Source organism: Myxine glutinosa, chromosome 6, assembly GCF_964187855.1.
Source record: "Myxine glutinosa chromosome 6, kmMyxGlut1.1, whole genome shotgun sequence".
Taxonomy (NCBI): Eukaryota; Metazoa; Chordata; class Myxini; order Myxiniformes; family Myxinidae; genus Myxine; species Myxine glutinosa.
The window spans coordinates 132,450,833-132,470,577 of record NC_136266.1 but is presented as its reverse complement, the minus strand read 5'-3'; the positions used below and the strand labels follow the sequence as shown (position 1 = coordinate 132,470,577).

The 19,745-nt window shown below is 47.2% G+C and overlaps 1 pseudogene; it reads right to left on the bottom strand.

Moving 5' to 3' along the window:
* Positions 1-16,132: 16,132 nt before the first annotated feature.
* Positions 16,133-17,954, bottom strand: LOC144892740 (protein FAM200C-like; annotated as a pseudogene).
* Positions 17,955-19,745: the final 1,791 nt, after the last annotated feature.

The following is a 19,745-nucleotide window of genomic DNA, read 5'->3' as shown; positions in this document are numbered from 1 at the left end:
AGTTTAAATTGACAAAAGTATTTGGTCCCCACAATTCTTTATTTCACTGTTAATATTACAGAACTTTTGTTTTTGATTCAGAACTTAATATATCCTTTTAATTCGGGAAATAAAAAGAAATTGTATTGACAAAATTATTGACAGCCTAGACTTGATATTTGGTAACACAGCCTTTGGGCAAACTAACTGCAGTCAAGCGCTTCCTATAGCCATGAATGAGCTTCCTACACCTCTCTACTGGCAGTTTGTCCTACTCTTCTCGTGCAAACTGCTCCAGTTCTCTCAGATTTGAAGGGTGCCTTCTCCCAACTGCTGTTTTCAGATCTCCCCACAGGTGTTCAATGGGATTTCGATATGGACCCATTGCTGGCCACTTCAGATCAGTCCAGCGTTTTGTCTTGAACCATTCCTGGGTCCTTTTTGAAGTGTGTTTGGGGTCATTGTCCTGCTCCAAGACCCATGACCTTCGACGGAGATCCAGCTTTCTGACACTTGGTTGCACATTGCGCTCCATAATGCCTTGGTAATCTCCTGATTTCATGATGCCATGCACACATTCAAGGCACCCAGTGCCAGAGGCAGCACAGCAACCCCAAAACATAATTGAACCTCCTCCATGTTTGACTGTAGGGAAGATGTTCTTTTCTTCGAAGGCTTCATTTTGTTTTCTGTAAACATAGAGATGATGTGCTTTACCAAAAAGCTCTAATTTGGTCTCTTATGTCCATAGGACATTCTCTCAGAAGGATTTTAGCTTGTTCAGGTGTGTTTTGGCAAACTCCAGTCGGGCTTTCATATGTCTCTCTCTCAGCCTGGGTCTCCTACCAAAGAACACCCTTTCATTGAGTTGGCAATGGATGGTGTGAGTTGAAACTGTCGTACCTTGTGTCTGAAGGTCAGCTTGAATCTGTTTGGCAGTTGATCGTGGTGCTTTCTCCACCGTTGGAACAATCCTTTGCTGTAACCTTCGATGAAGCTTTCTCTTGCGGCCACGTCCAGGGAGGTTGGCTACAGTGCTATGGGCCTTAAACTTCCTGATAACGTTGCATATGGTGTACACAGGTGGTGTCTATGTCAAGGTGTCTGGAGATGGACTTGTTGCCCATGCTTGGCTACAATCTTGTCTGACCTCCTCAGACAATCTCTGGTCTCCATGCTCATTGTGGAACACACAGTGACACAAAACAGTAGAATGACTCCTTTTCTCTATTCAAACTGTTTGAATGAGTGATTTTTATTGCAGGCACCTGCAACTCACCATCGGTAAGTTCAATTCCAATGTAAAGGAGAATCACCTGCTTGAAATCTAATTATTTCTAACAACTTCTAAAAGGTGCCAATAATATTGTCCGGGCCATTTTAGGATTTCTGTGTGGAATAAGCTAACATTTAGTAATTGTTTTCAGGTTTTTTTTTCTGTTTTGTTCCACTGCAAACCAAAGAAATACATATTTGGATACCAAAATATTTTTTAATTTCAACAATTTTCTGGAAGAAATGGTGCATTTTTTGAAAAAAGTGCAGGGTTTCCAATATTTTTGGCCACGACTGTATAACACATGGAGTCCTTGAGCAAGAAACGTCTATCGGTTAAGCTTTAAGATATGCGTCGAGAGTTTGAAAGTGAGGTTGTATTGCCAGGTTGACTGATTGTGTGGACCCATGTTTGCAGATGTTCTGGGCAGAGCAAATCAAAACCTCCCAAAAGGGAACCAAGCTGATGATCCAGGTAGTTGAAAAGTAGTCAATCGATCAGTTACCAAATTACTGAAGTTCTTACTGTCGCTCGATTGCCCTCGGTTAATACCGTGGGATCGCGGATGGCCAAACGAACTTTAATGGTGCATTGTTTTGTTTATTCAATTGTTTATTGTTTTATTGTAACTTTGCGCACGTATTGTAACGCACATTGTATTGTAACAATAAATTGTTTTTTCAATGACGGATTTGACTAGGCAGCACGGGAGGAAGAGGAAGAAGCGGCGAGCTCTTACCTCATGGCTCTGACGGCAGCCCTCGATCCTGGAGGAAATGAAATCAAGCGAACGAAAACCCGAATTCAATGGACAAAAAGAAGCGATTTATTATGCAGAACCCGAGAACAATGGACGAGCCGGTAAATAACTACGATTCCTAAATCGGGATCCCGCACATCTCACTTCAACAGCACAGGGGGGTGAATTAATCAAAAATAACCATTGTGTGCGAGTTTGTGTTGGCTTATCTTTGTGCGTCAGGAATCGTCCGGTCTCAGCACGTCGTCCGAACACAACTCCGGTTGGCGCGAACTGCTCGGTCGTTGGCGCAATCTGCTCGGTCGTTGGCGCGAACTGCTCGGTCGTTGGCGCGAACCAGGCCCCGATGTGCCCTTGCTCGCTCGGCCCCGATGAAGGCCTCCTGCGCGAGGCGAACGAGTGTGCAGCCCGCTCCCCAACTGTGCCCTTCCTCACGAACGCGGCATGGAAACCGCGGCTCTTCGTTCTTGGGGCTCTGTCGTTTTACGAACACGCCGCACGCAGTCTCTCCTTGGTTCACAACCACAGGTCACGTCCCGCACACCGTCGCTTGCCAACGTCAGACAAGAAGCGGGAAGAGTACGCGAGGGCCAAGCGAGAGAGAGTATCCAACAACAACACAGGAAGGAGAGGGATGTCGATGCTGACAGAGGCAAAATGCGACCGCTCGCTATGGATCCAGCATGAGAAGGGTCAAAATGTCGGCTCGCTGTTCGCGGTCTCCTTCTCCTCTGACGTCACCGCCCTCCCTCGACCAATCCTTCGCAAGGTGGGCGTGGCCTCAGCCTGCCTGTACCATGTCTGCCTGCCATGGTGGAACACTGCACTGGTGCTCTTCCGGTCAGTTTTATCATCTTGTGGCGGAGGGGGATTTAATTAATGTGGTGCACTAAGGGCCTATCTAATGTCTATGTCTATGGGATATATTGTCATAAGGGACATTGGGATGCTCACAGAGGGAACGACACACAAGGAAATTTTACCCATAATCCCTGTACTGTATCCGGGGGGGGGGGGGGGGGGGGGGGACCTGCTTCCAAACCTCTGATGGACCTGCTTCCAAAAAAAAAAAACTAACAAATTGTTCTGGATTGGTCTGTGCTGTTATACATTTTATGTTCTCAACTGTTTGTGTTGACTGCTCGTATTGCTCACTCCTGTGTATTTTCTTTCATGCTCATTCTATTTATTTTGATCCTCTGTTTGGGGCTCAAATAGTTTTCAGGCTTCTTTGGCATATATATATATATATATATATATATATATATATATATATATATATTGCGGATATGGGATTTGGCCTCCATCCATATCCGCTTGTAAATATTCCCCTATTTCCCCAATACTCCCCAACTATCCCCAATCCCCCATTCCCTAGTCCCATTGTCTGTAAATAACACTCTGTAGCCCCGACCTTCCCCTTTTCCCCCCATTAAATGTCGTGCCCAGGTTCACCGCATCTCACGTAGACAACTATAGGACATCTTGCTAGTTATTCTTAGTCTATGTCAGTTAAGGACTCGTTTCCATTAATTCTGACTCTTCGTTGCACCAGAATGTGATTGTATGGCACCAGTAGTGAGTTTAGGACCTCCCAATACCTCCCCACAACCTCATCTCCGCATCCTCCCATCATCTCATGGAACTACAACAACAACTACAACAACAGCAGGCGGCGGCGCGGCCGCGGTGCGGGGAGGGGGCGTCCTCACTCCGGCTTGGTTAGCCGCCATTGCCCATGTGCTCCGACGGGGTTACCACGAAGGGGCTGACTGTCAGCTCCTCGTCAAGGGCGGAGCCCGGTAACCCCCCCCCCGCACCCAATAAGAAGCGGCGGGCCGATTCCATCTGGGGCGGAGCTAACGAGCCGAGGGCGTGTCACTCCCCGCTGGATATACGCAGCCACTTACCGGAGGTGACGTGAGATGCGCCCCCAGCTTGAGGAGAAACAGACGCCACCTCCAGCGCGACGATACCTCCCCGCATATCTGGACCGGACCGTGTGGATCCTGTCCCTGAGCCAAGGTGCACCTTGTGCTATCCATCGACTACCTGCCCTTCCTTGCCATCAATCCCTGTGTGAGTCAGTCTTGTCCCGTTTATCTGTGGTCTGTCGGGGCTAATATAAGACCGTGTTTAAGTGCCCACCTTCCTATGCTGTACCTCTTGTCCTTGTAATCTAAACGTTCTGCATACAAATATTATAACCTCCTCCGGAGGTCTTGAGAACTGTACCCCTGGTGTCGTGTCATTTAACCCAGCCGTTGTGTCCTTTCCTCAATTGATTTAGCATAGCGCGATTTGGCCAACGTTCGAGTGGAATAGGGTAAACTGTGCAGACGCGGTCATACCAAACCGCTCGGTAAACTAACATCCAAAACCGCGTCTGTAACATTTGGTGTCGAGGAGTTGGATTCGGACCTGGGACTAAATTCATTTAGCCCAAATTTTGGAACACCAATTGTACTATTAGAGTAACATTTGGTGTCGGGAAGTGGGATTCGATCCGGAGCGCGTTTTACGCGCTCGAAATTATAACGGCGAAATTTGATTGTGTTTAAAAAAAAAAAAAAAAAAAAACCCGAATTTTGAAAGTCGCGCTATGGCAGACCAAGACGGCTGGGTTCCGGTAGAGGAGAGTGGGGTAGAATCGACCCAGGACCCCAGGGAAGAAGTGGGGAAAATGGTGGAGGAGAGTAAAGAAGGTGTGGTTGAGGGAGTATCAGACGCACAAAATGGCGCCTCGCACATGGCTACGGCGGCCGCACCCGCTGCACAAGTGGGAGGGATGGCCCAAATGCAGGCCCTCATGGAGCAATTTATGGCACAAATGAGGGCCTCTATGGAAGAGTCAATGTATAATTGGAAGAGGGATGCCATGTCAGACGAATCCGGGTGTGATCTAAAAAAATTGAGGGAGGAATCCAGGTGTGAAGTGGAAAAACGGATATCAGAGGCAAGGGAGCAGAGGGACAGAGACCGCAAGTTGGGCGAAAGGGTCCCAGGGGTGCACGAGGAGGTAACGCGAGTCGAAAAGCGCTGGTTGAGCGAAGCGGAGAAAAGCGCGGGTACAATGACGGGGGTAGAAATCGCGACACGGGGTTTGGAAAAGCCGGCGACCGATGAGGTAGAGGGTGTTTTATTAAAGCCAGCGGTCGCCGAGGTTAATAAAGAAAAAGCAGTGCTGGGAATTAAAATTGAAGAGATGACGGAGGTAGCCCGGGAATTGCAGGGAGAAATGGATTATGTACAAAGTCCCTGCTCAAATCATGATGATGTACTCGTTAATCCAAATGGAAGTTTGCAGGTTTTGGTGCAGGGAGGAAGAAGAACCCCGAAGGTGAGACGTGCTGTGTATTGTGCGGGGAGATTTTGTAAGAGGATGTTTAGCGACAAAAGAATTTTCGCGCGCTTGGGATCGAGGAAGCATCCGGGCGTTGGTGAAGGGTCCCGTGTGAGTGGAAATGGCATGCGTGGGAGGAAAAGGTGTGCGTCGGCGAATGGGTGTGTTTTTGTGAGGGTGAAAGGGGTAGCGTATGCTTGTGAGCATGCAAGTAAAGCATCGACGGTAACCAGGTTAGCGGTTAGGGCGACGGATAGCCGATGCGAGCGCTCGGTGCGAGGGGTGCTTTGTTGGGTGCGAGGCCCGGCGCGGGTCGATGCTGCGTCGCTTCTCTTCGAAGCGTCGTTGCCGATTCGGGCTTGGCCCCGCCCCGCACGGTCGAGTCCGGGCTTTGTCGGGCGAGGCGACCGGTCCGGTTCAAGGGCGAGTGGGAGGAGGCGGAACGGTGCCCCCTCGTGGGGACGGGGTTCCGACCGAGGGAGATTGAGCCATCGGGCCCGGGACCGCAAGGTGCCGCGCCGAGATGGTGCATGGAGCCTCGGTCCAACCAAACCACCTCCCTTGAACCGAAAGCCGGACGGATTCAACCTGCAGGCAACCAAACCACCCGAATTCATTGCTCGGCTTTACGAACCGAGTTTAATGATGTCACGACGCACCGAGGCTAGAATATAGTAGACTGTAATGACGAGGATAGTGTTTTGGCCCCAAAATTAGAAAAAAAACAAAATTTGATGATTGGCAAAGGATTGGCAGTAGTGATTGGCAGATGATGAGTAGTGATTGGCAAATTTTTGATTTGTTGAAATTTGCTGTGCAAAATTGGTAGTGGGAGATGCCCGATGTGGTGGGATGGCAACTCTGCCATCCCTCACAGACGTGGGGCAAATCCGCTATAGCTTATGGGGTGTATGGCAGTGAAAACTAGCCCGGGTGGGTTAGGATATTGATAGGGCCCTAGAAGATGACATTAGGTGACGTTAAGGTTAGTTAGTGACTGATACCTGTAGTGGGGACGCAGGTAGATTAGAGTGGATGATAATGACGAGGGAGCGCAATAGTTTAAAGGGACGACTGGGAAGCGCAAGTTTCAGAGGGGAGTAGTTAGATGAGATGATGCTGTGTGAGAGCTGGACAGGTGTGTGGAGCAGTGTATGAGTAGTGAGTGTTGTGGATCAGCGCGAATGCGCTTGGGGAGAGAAGGGTGCAGGTGGCACCAGGTGTGAGAGCACAGGTGTGCAAGTGCAGGTGTGTGGAATACATGGAGTGAGAATGGTGGAAATTGTGGAGTGGAGTGGATGGTGCGAAGGTGTGAATGGGGGAAGAGTGGACCCCCATCACGGATACCCGGGGCGGGTAGTGTAAGTGTTAGGTAGAGGGTATAGGTAAATTGTGGTTGGATATTGGCATTTGTGGTGCGGTTGCAGAATGGTATTGCGGATGGGTGCATTAGTGTTGTGGAAATGGCTGGGCGTGTAGCCTGTTAGCGTGTGTAGTTGGTTGGGCACTCCACCACTGTGAGGATGTCGGCCAGGTGAGGCCGCAGGTGGGCTCTGGGAGCCGTTAGTGTCAGTGGGGCCCGAGGATCCGGAGGACGGACCCGGGTCGCCCAGTGCCAGAGAGGGCACCGAGTGGGGAGAGCGCCAGAAGGCCTTCCCCAGGTAGTTAGGTTAGGGTAAGGAGCAGGTAAGCTCGGGTGGCAACTACAGTGGTGGAGGTGTGCAGGTGGGTAGACCTGCTGGGAGAGCTACACGTCACGGCCCAGAAATTGTGCGAGGGCACCGGGAGATGAATCGGGGGAGTGAGACCCCAAATTGAGAGGCACCACAGTTTGGTCAATGGGAATTGGTTGTTAGAACCCATAGAGTAAGTTGGCCAATGGATTGGCAGGGAAAGACCCCGGGTAGTGTAAAGTGTGTTAATGTCATTTAGAGGATAGTTAGGATTGAAGTCTCCTCGCACCATCTACATGCACTCACCTGAGATGACGTACCTCCACACCATGCCATGTTTTGTTATTTTATTGTGCAGATGTTTGGAATGTGAGACGCATCATGACGTGGGTGTGACATTGTGTTTTGTTGTTCCATCTCTTCCTCCTTATGAGGATTGATGATGAATTTGGTGATGGCAAATTTTGGATAGAGGGATTGTGGAGACGAATTTGGTATAGGGGAAATATGGGGAAGACGTGACAGTAGTGACGAATTTGTAAATGTGTAGATTTTTGTACATATGGGGTAAGGGCAAGGGTAGGGTAGGTGACAGGGGGGTGACGTACGGTAGGGACGAGCTTTCTCACTTCGCCCTCCGTACGCATTTCGCCTTGCATTGCCTTATTGATGTGTACCCTTGTGACCTTACCCCTCGCTCATTGTCTTTCCCCTTTTGTCTCCCACATGACCTGTGCGCCATTGGGTGCCGAGGGGAGCGTGCGTGAGTCGGCCATTGTGCGCCCGGCACTCTCAGAACCAGCTGTCTGCATCGATGCACCACATTATGGACCACATGCTTGTGGCCGAGCACCACTGATGGACCCCATGGGTTGGGGCATGGCCCCTCTGCTGGAACCGGCCATGAGGGCCCGAAATCTTGCTGGCGGACCTTGGCCACAGGGCACCGATGCCACACAGGTGAAGCACACGTAGTCGGCCCTGTGGGCCATAAATAAAAAAATAAATAAAAATGGACACGTTGGGTGCATTTCACTTTATTGCAAATAGGCCGCCAGTAAGAAAATGAAAGAAAGACAACAACTGGAAGACAATAATAATAACCAGCAGAGGGAGCCGAAGAGCAAGAGACACCTGCAGGGTTAGGGGTTGTTTGGTTATTTTTATTCATGAACAGTGATGACTGTGCACCGATTGGTGCTTGAGGGTGCTTTGGTGCGTTTTTGGGTGCTTTAATGGTGCATTGATGCAGAGCAGACTGTCTCCCCCCCAGAAAGAACAATCACAGGTCCTGGGTTAGTCTTGTAAATAAAGTAGCGTCAATTGTAAAGAATGCTCCCTACCGGCTGTATGTTTAGTTTGAGAATTCTTTCCGCGATTCGGTTATCCTGTGGGTGTGTTTCTGTGAGGAGAAGGGTGCAACGTCGCAGGGGGACATATTTACTCATTTGTGAACATCTGTAAAACTGTCGCACTCAGGGTAGAGTTAATAGTAGAGGGAACTACATCTGAGTGCCACACTAAAGTAGGTAAAAATTTATCGGGTCGGGACGCCCCGAGGGTAGAGAAGGGTGCAATGTTGCGGATATGGGATTTGGCCTCCATCCATATCCGCTTGTAAATATTCCCCTATTTCCCCAATACTCCCCAACTATCCCCAATCCCCCATTCCCTAGTCCCATTGTCTGTAAATAACACTCTGTAGCCCCGACCTTCCCCTTTTTCCCCCATTAAATGTCGTGCCCAGGTTCACCGCATCTCACGTAGACAACTATAGGACATCTTGCTAGTTATTCTTAGTCTATGTCAGTTAAGGACTCGTTTCCATTAATTCTGACTCTTCGTTGCACCAGAATGTGATTGTATGGCACCAGTAGTGAGTTTAGGACCTCCCAATACCTCCCCACAACCTCATCTCCGCATCCTCCCATCATCTCATGGAACTACAACAACAACTACAACAACAGCAGGCGGCGGCGCGGCCGCGGTGCGGGGAGTGGGCGTCCTCACTCCGGCTTGGTTAGCCGCCATTGCCCATGTGCTCCGACGGGGTTACCACGAAGGGGCTGACTGTCAGCTCCTCGTCAAGGGCGGAGCCCGGTAACCCCCCCGCACCCAATAAGAAGCGGCGGGCCGATTCCATCTGGGGCGGAGCTAACGAGCCGAGGGCGTGTCACTCCCCGCTGGATATACGCAGCCACTTACCGGAGGTGACGTGAGATGCGCCCCCAGCTTGAGGAGAAACAGACGCCACCTCCAGCGCGACGATACCTCCCCGCATATCTGGACCGGACCGTGTGGATCCTGTCCCTGAGCCAAGGTGCACCTTGTGCTATCCATCGACTACCTGCCCTTCCTTGCCATCAATCCCTGTGTGAGTCAGTCTTGTCCCGTTTATCTGTGGTCTGTCGGGGCTAATATAAGACCGTGTTTAAGTGCCCACCTTCCTATGCTGTACCTCTTGTCCTTGTAATCTAAACGTTCTGCATACAAATATTATAACCTCCTCCGGAGGTCTTGAGAACTGTACCCCTGGTGTCGTGTCATTTAACCCAGCCGTTGTGTCCTTTCCTCAATTGATTTAGCATAGCGCGATTTGGCCAACGTTCGAGTGGAATCGGGTAAACTGTGCAGACGCGGTCATACCAAACCGCTCGGTAAACTAACATCCAAAACCGCGTCTGTAACAATATATATATATATTTATATATTTATATATATATATATATATATATATACAGTGGAACCTTGACTTACGAGTTTAATCCGTTCCGTGACCGAGCTCGTAACTCAAATTGCTCGTATCTCAAATCAAATTTCCCCATTGAAATGCTATTAATCCGTTCCAGCCCGCCAAAAACCACACCAATTTTTTTTTTAATATACAGTATATATAAAAATATCTCGCGCTTTATATTTCACCTGTATGCAGCATACAAGTTGGCAGGATGGCCTGGACTGGAGGTACGCACACTTGACTCTAAAGTCTAAACTGTCCAGCCTGGGTTTGAATCCCGACCCAGCTATAACCTGTCATGGGTGAATCACAGGCAGGGTGATTCATCAATGGGTGTACCGCTAAACTGGGCGCCCCGTTTGCGTCCCATTAGTTGTTGGATGTTAAGGATCTCACCGTGTTTTCCACAAAGAGAAGGCGAGCTATCGCCGGCACTCTGAACAAGTTGACGGCAGAGATACTGTACTTGCACGGCATGATAACCACGTGTCGCACGATCTCTTGTCATGGTCCACAAGATTATCACAGAGAGGTGCAGCTTCCAGCGTTTCGAGATCTGATCCAGGCCTATCCAACGAGACCGGTCCCAGCGTTCTAGGCCCGGTGGTTGTCTCAGACGGACCCGACAACGGCAGTGTTCGTTTTAACTCGATTCGATTCGAGCGCCGACGTGCCGGCGAACAAAACCGGTCATATCTTTTGAACGCGTGGCTCGATTTTTACAAAATAAACTTTTTCTTGAAGGTCTGAACCGTGCGCTCAAAACGATACCGAGTTTGACCCTGAGAGAGCCGTTTTGCGCCGGCAAAGGCGCCTTGTGTGACGTGAGGACCACGTCGTGCTGCATAGATTATCATAAATTATCATATCATTATCGGCGGCGTTATATATCATTAGCGCTATACGACAGAGATACTGTACTTGAACGGCAAGATAACCACGTGACCGGGTGGCGAAAGCTCGTAACTCGGATCTCGGCTCGCATCTCAAAGCAATAAACTGCCAGAGTGACGGCTCGTATCTCGAAAAACTCGTAAGTTGGGGCACTCGTAAGTCGAGGTTCCACTGTATATATATATATATATATATATATATATATATATATTTATATATATATTTATATATATATTTATATATATATATGTATGTATGTATGTATGTATGTATGTATGTCGGGGGGCATGGGGGGGGGGGGGGGTAAAGGAATGTCTAGAGCCAGGTAGATCTGTATAGGTAACATGCTTCGACTGTCGCGATAGTGAATCTACCCTGTAATAAGTTCTGTGTTTTTAGGCGGTTTGTCGGGGTAAGAGTATATCTGTGAACATACAAGGATGTTCGTGTGTTAAATAGTTGTAGGGACTAAGATAAACCCCTGTGTGTCAGACCTGGTAATCATTCCTTTGTCCCTTATGGCAACGCACTCATATAAACACTTAGATAGGTCCTTCGTGCACACATTAATTCGTTCCCTTCCCTTACAATGACCTTGGAAGAAGACCGGCAGGAAGCCAGATCGGGGCACCACCGGATGGCTGCTGCCATCCACACCACCAGCTGGCCTAGCAACATCGCGTGAGACGAGCTGTATCCACGCCCAGGAGGACTGTGATTGGTTGGCGCGGAAGGCGCGAACCTGGAGCGAATCAGAGCGGAAGGTGTGAGGAGGCCCGGCAAATGGCGGGAAGCTACGAGGCTCTGGTTGGTGGCGCGCCAGAACTGACGTCACATTGCAAAGTTACAAAAGGGCTCGCTGGACGACATTTTGTCTCTCTTCGCGCTGGACCCATTCGTATTGGAGATCTCTCTCTGTGCTTGAAGCTCTTGGTTTCTTCTCGTCTTTGCGCTTCTCTTCTTCGTGCTGGAAGCTTTGCTCTTCGTGTTGAGTCGTGCTGGTCCGGGTGGTCATTGGTTCGCCATCTGCGTGGTGCTTGGAGCGGTCCTTCTCTGTGCTTTCGGAGCTTGGAGTGGTGCTGGGGCCTCGTGTGCGATCGACTCGGAGCTTGGAGCAGTGCGGGCCGCGTGGGGCCTGGCGAAGCGTGCGAGCGAGGCGGACGGAGGGTTCCTTCACGCCGGAGCTTGGAGCCGGATGGGGCCGCGTTGGACGACGGACAAATAAGCTCGCACCACATTACACAAACCCACGACGAACGTGTTATTTTGTTAATTCATTTTCCCCTGTCTCGTATTTGGAAAGCGGTGTGTGGGATCCCAATTTAGGATCATTATTTATTTACCGTCGCGTGCCTTGTTCTCGGGTTCCGGAATAAACGTGTTTCCTTTTGTACATTTTACCCCGGATTCCCGTTTTGAGTCAATTCCCCTGCAGGATCAGAGCTGCGGTCGGATCGCTATCGGTAAGCGCTCCGCTTCTTCCTTTTCACTTCTTCCTCTCGCGGTTGATCGCAAAATCTGTATTTGGTCGTCGCCTCCGTTAAAGCCATTCTGGTCATTTGCAGTCCCTGGTGTTAACCGGAGGGTATTCGCACGACAACTGGTGTCAGGAGTGGGATTTGAACCCGATTACAATTGGTGTCAAGGAGTGTGGAAAATTTGGACGAAATTTTTTCGTAGTCGGAGGCGATAAATTTGAATAATCGATTGGCCTGGCACGACGCGAAATATGCGTTATTAAATTTAGATTGATTTCTGAGATAAAAGACGTGCGGGGTAGCGACCTTCTCTCGACGGAGGAGGAGGTAAGCGATATGGAAGAAAGGATGGAAGATGCGGGGAGCATTGGGGGTGAGTCGGAAGTAGTTGGGGGGGGTTGAGCATAGCGATAGAGCTACCCCCGCCGTAGAGACGGCCCCGATAGCTTTCATGGCTGCAATTGATCAAATGATGAAGAGAATCGATGCTCAGAGTGAGGGATTGGAAAACAAAATGGATGCCCAAAGGAATGAAATGAGGGCCGATAGTGAGCGATTGGAAAACAAAATGGACGCTCAGAGTGAGCGATTAGAAAAAATGGATTCCCGAAAGAATGAATTGAGGGGGATAATAAGGGGATGTCGTGAAAAATTGCATGCGCAGATAAAAGAAACGAAAACCCCATGTGAGCAAACGAATGAGATAAAGAAAGAACAAAGGAATGACTCACATGGGGCCCAGGAGAAGCCAAGGGTGGCAGAATTTGAATCAGAACGGGGGGAAGCCAAATTGGGAATTGCACCGGTAATGGCAATTGAAATAAATGGGGAAGTTAGGGAAGGAAATTTGGAAGGAAATGGGGAATGTGAAAATTGTAATGGCGAATGTTTGTTACATGCTGGCCTGGAGGTGTAACGGGGCCGGGTGGATGCCGCAACACCTCAACCGGGGGATGGATTGGAGTCCTTGCCGCACAAGAAAGAGGCTGCACAAATTTGATCTACATGGGAGGTGTGTCAGGAGGAAACCTTTGCTGTCCAGAAAGAACATCAGGGCAAGACTAAAGTTTGCCAATGAACACCTAGGCAAAGACCAGCACTTCTGGAACAATGTGCTCTGGACAGATGTGTCAAAGGTAGGGCTATTTGGCCACAGTACCAGAAGACATGTTTGTCAAAAACCAAAGACAACATTTGACCACAAGAACCTGATACCAACTGTAAAGCATGGTGGTGGAAATATTGTGGTTTGGGGCAGCTTTGCTGCATCAGGGCCTGGGCAGCTCACCATCATAGAATCCACTATGAATTCTTCATTGTACCAGAGGGTGCTTAAGGATAATGTGAGGCCATCTGTCGGAAAGTTGAAGCTCAACCGAAGGTGGACCTTGCAACATGACAATGATTTACATACCAGTAAATCTACCAAGGAATGGCTGAAAAGAAAGAAATGGATGGTTCTGGAATGGCCAAGTCAAAGTCCGGATCTAAATCCCATCGAGATGTTATGGGGGGATTTGAAACGAGCTGTGCATGCAAGAAACCCCTCAAACATCGCACAGCTGAAATAATTCTGCATGGAGGAGTGGGCAAAAATTTCTCCCAGTCGATGTCAGAGACTGGTAGACAGTTATAAGAAACGCCTACTTGAGCTTGTTTCTGCCAAAGGGGGCAATACCACCTATTAGAGCCAAGGGTGTACTTACTTTTTCCATGGAAGGAAATGGCATTTCTGTTAATTTTTTGTTGAATAAATTGTTGCAGTCAATTTTTCATTGTTTTTTGTTCAATTAGATCACCTTTATCTGTAGATTCTGTTTAAGTGAAGATCAAATATTGATATGTCCACATTTGTTAAAAAGATTTTAAAAACATTTCATGGGGTGTACTTACTTTTTCACGTGACTGTATATGTATATATATGTATATTTGTAGTAGGACTTGTTAGGAAAAAAAATTCTGGGATGGATTTAAAAGGTTGGCTCATGCGATGGATGGATTTGGCTGTGGGGGCTGGTTCAAAGACAGATCGTTGAAAGGTTTAATTATTTCCCAGGACCACAACTAATAGTTTTTGGATATTTTTGTTGGCAGTGACGTGCTCTGAAACTTCATGTCCAGTCTGTGACGTAAATAAGATTACTCGATCACGTTATTCACTTATCCAAAGTTTGTTTGGGAACCCATTCTCCCTTAATCGTCCAATCAAGTGGGAAAGAGCATGAGTTACATCATTATACTGCAAGCAGATGTTTGTACAGGCGATTCCAGGAAATGAATGTAACAATTTTGGAGTGATGTCATTGTTAATAAGGTTCTTTCACAAGACGTCTCACAATGGTGGAAGATTCTCAAGGATTTTGAGGAGATTTGGTCGAGCGGAGCAAAAGTGTTGAAATCACATTTGATTATATAGATGAGATCAAAAGTTTCCCTTCGAGATCTCAACTTGTGTCGACACTGTTGGTGATGAACGGTGATGACGTCATTCTGAACATCTGGAACCTTTGATTCCAGATTCATCATTATATCAGCATTTATATTATACTCGGTTATTGTAGCAATTACAGGGCTGGCATGCCAGTATAGGGGACAGCACACTCGCCTCTAACCTCGTGTCTAGCCTGGGTTTGAATCCCGACCCAACTATAAACTGCCATCCTGGTGTTTCACAGGCAGGGTGATTCATCAGTGTGTTTGTCGTCCCTCGGATGGACGTTAAACGGGCGTCCTGGCTGCCTATATTCGTTGTTGAATTTTAAAGATCCCAAACCACCCAACATAATAGTTTCCAAGAAGCTGCTTCGGCAACACCGACGCTCTGGGACAGAGTATCCCCGTTAACAGCTAATATCAATCTCTTGTTATTATTACCTCGTCCACTGGTTGTTTTCAACCATGTCGCATGTCTGCTCGTTTGTGAACAGGATGTCTCAAAAGGTTATGAACGGATTCGGCCGAAATTTGCTGGAGAGGTTGGGTATAGACTAGCTAGTGTGCAGGGGTTCTTAACCTTTTCCCCTGCCAAGACCCCCAACGGATTGCCCACGATGTCCCCATACCCCCTTCGCCAGACTGCTGATTGACCAAGGCGCACCAAAGGTGCGCAGAGCTCGGGGGGACTGGAGGCATGTCCTCCTAGAATTTTTTGTATTTCTCGGTGCTCTGTGGTGCATTCTGAGTGGTGTTTTTACTTTAATTGCCTATTTTTGGGGGTGAAAATTGGTAACTTATTACACAGAAAATGGGCCAAGTTTGGGGATCCACACCTGATTACCACTCCCATTAGGTTCGTGTGACTTCAAAATATCTCAATAGCTTTGTTTTATATTTGGATAATTAGGACCAGAACAGGAAAGAAAATCATTAGGATTTTATCCCTATTTATTTTTTTGCTTGTTAATAAAGAAACAAAACAAACTAAACTAAAACATGCAAGTTGTTTTACTAATCTAGTGAGATTGTTGCTGCTCTTTTTGTGCAATCAGAATATGGAATCGGGGCACAGTTCGTGACAACGCCACTCGCACAACATCGGACACATCAAATCGATTTCTCCACTTTGATTTCAGGTTCAATAATGCAGCCAAACCTGTTTCACAGAGATACGTAGTTGTGAAGGGAACCAACACATTCATTGCCCTCTTCGCCAAGCTAGGGTAAGCTGCTAGATCTGCTCACACCAAAACTGCTTAAAATCCAGCCCAGCCTTTCCGAAATCACCTTTTTTTTGGATCTTCTTGGAACTCGATCAAATCATCCTTCACAAAATCGTTGTCACTCATCATAGAAATATCAAACGAGAAAGGGTTCTGGATCCAAACGGATTCCGTGCTAAGATCATCAATATCTGAGAAGTAACCTTCAAAATTGGTACTTAGGACTTTCAAATGGTCCTTGACTTCTTGAAGTATTTCCCCAGGCAATGCCTTTTCATCTTCTCCATCAAGAAGGATATCGTCAAGGATTGGAAAGTTCGCCATGCTTCCTCTTTAAACACGGCGACTCCAAATAGGTAATTTCTTTGTGAATGCCACTAACTTTCCCCTGGCTTGTATATTGTCCACATTCCTTCCCTGCCGATCGGCCAAATATCCCAGGCTAACAATAAAATGCTCATCTTCAAAACTGTTCGCAAGAGGGGATTGTTGATGCCTGAGGAATTCGAGAATTTCTTCCCGAAGTTCCACTACACGTGCGAAAACACGACCACGAGATAGCCAACGTACCTCTGTGTGGTACAGTAAAACACAATGTTCCGCCCCAATCTCATCACAATTTTTGAAATAGCCGATGATTTAATGCCCGTCCACGAATAAAGTTGACTGTCTGCACTTCTATTACCATCACTTCTTTCAGTTTCTTTGACAACGTTTTGGACGCCAAGGCTTCGCGATATAGAACACAGTGTGTGGTCAACACATGTGGAACTTTCTCCTTGACCAGAGCGACAAACCCAGATTTCTTGCCAATCATGGCAGGAGCCCCATCCGTGCAAATAGACCCAACCAAATCCCATGTTAACTCATGGCGATCAAAGAACAGTTTGATCAACTTGAACACATCAGCTCCTTTAGTTGTTGTTTCGAGTCGTTCACATAATAAAAATTCTTCCTTGAGTTTCATTTCATGAACGTAGCGGACGAATACGAGCAATTGACAGTGGTTTGAAACGTCAGTCGATTCATCGAGCTGCATGCTAATTTTTGCAGGACTGTTTTTAATCTCGCTGCCAACTTGTGTTGCTATGTCCTGACTCATGTCTCCAATTCTCTGGCGTAGTGTCGTTGGACAAGGACACCTGACTCAATCGCTTCACAGCATCCTCCCCCAGCACGATTTTAACCATCTCCAAAGCACAGGGCTTCACTAGGCTTTCTCTGATTGTGTGGGGCTTCTTTTCCTTGGCAATCATGTACGAAACTTTGTAGGAGGCTTCCAGAAGAGGCTTCACAGTGGGAACAACCCCATGCGATGAAAGAGTTCCTTTCTGATCATAACGAAGTCTTTTCACCTTGAAAGCATCAATGGAGGTGTCAACATGATCCCTGTGTTTGCTTTGGAGGTGCTCTCTCACTCCTGATGGCTTCAAATTTCCATTGCTCATTACCAAATGGCAAAGCATGCATTGGGGTTTATCAGTTCCATCTCCTTCTTTCACACAGGTGAAGCCAAAGCGAACATAGTCATCATTCCAATTCCGTTTTTTGACAGACGACATCTTGCAACAAATCTGTAAAAGAATAACAAGAAAACAATTAACAAACGCCATAGAAGATAAAACATTAGTCCACGTGAAATAAAGTGTTGGCCACTAACACCGAAAACAACAGAAAGAGGTACAGTAGATTAAGAAATTCCTCACACTATACTACTTCAACATACCCAATCGATCAACTTTCGCAGCTCAATCAATTTTCACGGACCGGGTGTTTACGGATACGGATATCTGGGTGTTTACGGACACGGATATCCGGGTGTTTATGGACACGGATATCCGGGTGTTTTTCACGGACACGGATATCCGGCCGCCCCATTTATGTTATTGCATTATAATGAATGTGAATGCCCTATTTATATTTAAATATACTTTGAAAACTTTGAATATCTTCAGATAGGTAGGCTTACTACTCACTTGTTTTGCAAATGTTTTCACCAGAATCAAATTGAGAATGAGGTCGTAATTCCATATGGTAATTGCCGATATTCGGTTCTTCACCTGATCTCCTAATGGCCTACAATCTCACCTAATGTAGGGCCTACATTACGTGATAGCACATTGGCTCAGTGTGAACTTTGACCCGCCCTAATCGCCAGGTAAATGTTGTCATTGTCATGTATAGTCGGCAGGCCAAGACCCTTAAAGAAACTTTTGATGGCATTTTTTGTTCAAAGCTGGCAACCGGGCTAGAAAGTATCAGTATGGTCCAGGCTTTCAGAAACACCCGGTTGCCAAAATGAGATTTGACCTTAAAGGTCAAATTTGGGGGGTCAAAGGTCAAAAGAGGTCAAATTTTCAAAAAAAATTATTTTGTCTTGTCCTTTCATACAACATCGAGTCTGGTATGAACCATTGAATATTTAATGAGTTATAAGGGGTTAAACTTCTGTAACAATAGCTAAATGTGAATAGATTCATGAATGTAAATGCTTTTTACTCTTTGAATACGCATAATAAAATGCATTCAGTTTAAAGGTGAAATTTCAAAGTCGAAAGTCAAATTTTACTTTAAGAATCATTTGTTCCTGTTGGTAATATGTAAATGATGCATTAGGCAACTACATTTGAAGAAACAAGACATCATCTTCCATCGATTTGAGGTGTCGCCAAATCACTTCTCTTAAGTATCAGTTCCTGTCGTGTTCATGCATCCTTCAGCATCACAGCCACATGCAGGCATGCATGGTTGTCCAATCTTGTGGCAACGGCAAGCTTGTGTGCGACACTTGCTTTTACATCCACAAGTAACTAGTTCCAAACAGCTACTTGGAACAGATGGTGTCCTCATCCACACCACTTCTAATCGTCCGTCAGTTGCCTGCCAACCTCCAACCTGTCCGCTTTGATTGTCTTGGTGACCTTCTGCTTCCCATCCTGCACCGGTGTCTCGTAGAGGGTTGCGAACGTCTTCGATTTCTGGCGTTTCTGTCGATCGAAGAAAGGTACAGACTTCTCCACTAATCTCTCCTTCACATTCTTCAACACGAGATCTTTCCCCCTTTCGTCGGCAGTGAGGAGGTCTGCAGCTATCTCTTCGGTTGCAATGTCGTTGGTAGTTAGTGATTTCAGCTGTGTAATAGTGGGAGTTGCGTCGTCTTGATCGGATATTGTGAACGCCTTGAATCGTCGGAACTGAGCCTCAAGCTTGGACACCGCATCCAAATCCCGTGTCATTTTGGATGGAAGACCATCTTTACGAGTTGAGAAATCTTCGTCCAATTCGTCGTTGCGAAGACCGAATAGACGCATGGTGTCCTCTGATATCTGCGACCTTTCAGACCAAGTTGTGCAGAACCTGTCTCTTGCCGTGTCATTCCGTGTGATGCCAATTATACCATTTGAGAGCTTGCATACCTTGTTAATCCATTCAGTGGCTTGATCAACTGGAACTTGGTTAAATCTGCCTGCGTGTCGTTTCACTACAAAATTCCCTGCCAGGAATTCTTCGTGGACTTCTGGTGCGGTCTGTGCGAGTCCTCTCATGTCAGTGAGGTAAACAGGACCCCACCGGGCATAGTTGACATGGTCATATATGGTCAGCCATGGTAGCATTTCGGCAAATGAATCAAGATGGAGCAACCAATTCCCATCTCGATTAGCGCGGACGAATGATAATAAAATTTCCACCATCTCAAGGTACTGCAACCAGAAGGCATTGTTGGGATTCTGCTTCAGCATGGCGTGGAATTCGTCAGCTTTCTCTACATATTCTGTACGGTCGAGGAGCTCGTTGCATTCAGTCACAGCATTCAACAGACATTCATCTCGGGTTCTCGTACCATATTTCTTGAACAATGCTGATACTGCTGATCGAAGCACAACCAGTTCCTGATGGAGTTCAGGATTTTGCCGCTGTAGCCAATCCAAGAAAGCTTCAAACTTGA